Consider the following 2957-nt stretch of genomic DNA (forward strand, 5'->3'; position numbering starts at 1 on the left):
CGTGCACGCCCTTTTTTTTTCTGTTTCCTTAACCCGGACCAATCGGCGAGCAGCACTTGCTGGCAGTCAAAAGCAATGGATCGATCCTGCTCATTGCTCCAGTCCTGATAAGTAGACAGTCGATACACTCGATGTGCATCCAATAGCTGCTTTGGCTTCCAGGATTAGGTCACAGTTGTCGTCGGAGAACTTGTTATGTAGCCTTGTCCCTGTCTCTAAGGTACTCTGTGGCTTGGAGCAAGTCACTGTCACTCTCCAGCTCTGTTGCCCCACATGTAAAAAGAATACGTAGGACTAAATGTCCTTTACCTTCTGGCTTGGACTTTCTGAATCTTGCAAGAGCACTGGGTTCTCACCCCCACCCCGGCCCCCCACATCTCGTTTGCTTATGTCTAGCAAATGAGAAGTCCAGACCCTGGCCAATTAGATCCATCGGCTAGATCGAGTGACGTACATGTGCTTTTCCCAGCATAGGCCCTTTTTCTCTCAGGGAAGAAAGATGAGACTTGACAACTGCCAAATGTTTATTGAGCTCCAAGTGACAGCAGTGCACTGCCCAGAGGCTGGGTTGGGGACACCCAGGCAGTAGCAGCCACAGCCTCTTCCCTCTGGGAGTTCAAAGCTTAGACCTAAGGCAGGAGAGAGAGGTGAAAGAGAAGAGACTCTGTCTTAGGGTCCTGCCGTGTTAGCCTGCACTTGCACAGCCCTGAGAGAGTGCCTCTTCAAATTTCACAACATACACTCTTCACTTGACTCACCCAAGTCACAGCCCTGCGTGGGATATCTTGGTCAGGGAACAGATGAGTGAGCTCTGGCCCAAAGATGGGGACCTGGCCTAGTAAGTCTGGATAGGTGAATTGTGATAGGCCTTGAGTGGCACCTCAGGCTTTAGGAATAGACGGTCATGTTTTATTGACAGCTTATGTCTCCTTGAAGCCCTCAGTACTGCCCAGCCTAACCAGGGCTCCCACCCCACATTGTGCCCACCTAGGGCCATAAGTCATTCTCACTCCTAAGTGCCTCCTCCTTTGTGTTGGCCCATCAGCCCACAGGAACCCACTACTCTAAGGGCCCCACATGACTGTCATTGTCTTTGTGGATAAATCTGCTATGGCTAAGGTAGCTGTTTAAGTCTTGGTTCAAACCTCTCCCTGGCTATGTGACTTTTACCCTCTCTGAGGATCCTTACCTGTTAGTGTGGATTTTCAGGTCTATCTTCCTGAGTTGTTGAGAAGCATAGAGAACACCATGTGTAAAAATGTTTGTAATTTGAAGCACTACAGAGGGTTATTTATGTGATATCCAGAGTCTGTAATTCCTGGAACTTGGGTCCAAACCTTATAAGTGCAGGTGTCAGGCCCCAAGTCCCTCAAGGCCAGGGTCGCAAAACTCAGTCCCCTCGAAAAGGGTTCTGCCATCAGCCTCTATGGGCCACAATCAGGTGGGCAGAACAGTTATCCATCCCTCCCTTGGCTTTGCCAAACTGTCCCTAGGATGCTGTCCAGTCTTTAGTGTTGAAGTAGCATGGGTCCCTACCTGCCTTGGCATGCAGTTGCCCCTGTGTAGACCAGTACTGGCCTGAAATCTAAGACATGTCTACCCTGACCCAACACTCAGAAGCATTCTCTGGCATACATACCAGAGCCATTCCAGAAGGTCCACGCATACCGGGGAAGGCCAGAGAAGGTCAGTGATTTGTCCCGGCCACACTTGAATCCTGTGCCCTGTCTGGCACCCAGTAGAAATTCTCTGAGTATGGACATCACCACTGCCCAATCCAGATTTTTCCTGTGAGTTGTGTTTGGAGGCTGAGACCATGGAAAGTCTCCACAATTTTCAGGGCTCAACCCCATCTCACCCATATCCAAACCATGCTGATTCCTCTACCTTCGGGTCCAGAGATTATGACATCAGCAAAAAGTGAAAGTTTCTGGAATTTCTCCCATGCACACTCCTTGCAGTAAAGATAGCCTTTTACTCTGGGAGACCCCCCCCCCCCCCTCAGCTCCCCCAGACAGCCACACCCCTCCTGCTCCAATGTCCAGGAAAAGAAGTGACTTAGCTATGATGGTGATGAGGCTGGGGAACACCAAGAGGTCAAGCAAGCCCAGGATAGCTCCTCTTGGCAGTGGTCAGTTGAGAGAAAAATGACAGGTATGACTCCAGGCCCAGCAACTACATGTCCACACTGACGAAGCTATGCTTAGCAGCATGCTGGTTCTCCCTGGACGCCCACCACGCCCATCCTAGCAGCTGTCTAAGGCTGCGTCGCGCCTCCCCGTGTATGATCTGGAGAGGGGTGAGGTAATAATCAAGGCAGAAAGGTTTACAGAGCTCCACCATCGGGCAGACGCTGTCCAGCGCATTCAGAAGACCAAACCCAAAGGCTGGCGCTGTGCGCGGAGGTCCAGGCCCGGCACCCAGCACCGCCAGAGGGCGCTCCAGGCCCAGACTGGTCCTGGAGTAGGTGTGCTTCAGCGGAATTGGAGTAAACTCCACCCCATTCTTGGTTGGAGACAAGGCTGTCTCGCAGTGCCAGGAAAAGTAAACCCAAGAAGCTGGCCCGCACCTCGAACACCGCCAAGAGGCAGGAAAGAGCGTGTAGAGCGAGGTGGGAGTGTCTCCTGCACAAAAGCAAGGTGCATATCAGCAGAGGGCCCCAAAGGCAACTAGCTCTCCAGGGACAACTCCAGGATACCTATTGCCCCGCGCTTCCTGGCATTCCTAGTGGATGGAGTTCCAGCTACAAACTGACCACCCACATTAGCTGATGAAAGCTTAACTGTACTTCGGGAGCGTGGGGTTACTAACTAGGGCCTGAGCCACTGCCCTGCACCTTCTCCAGTGCCATGATGGGGCAGGCAGAGGGATCTAATCGCCCAACATGAGCTACGTGTTGCAATTGTGAGAGGCGGGAGATTCATAAAGGTTGGGCTCTCTGCTGCTTTGCCAAATCT

This window comes from Panthera onca, chromosome E1 (genome assembly GCF_046562875.1).
Source record: "Panthera onca isolate mPanOnc1 chromosome E1, mPanOnc1 haplotype 2, whole genome shotgun sequence".
Lineage (NCBI taxonomy): Eukaryota > Metazoa > Chordata > Mammalia > Carnivora > Felidae > Panthera > Panthera onca.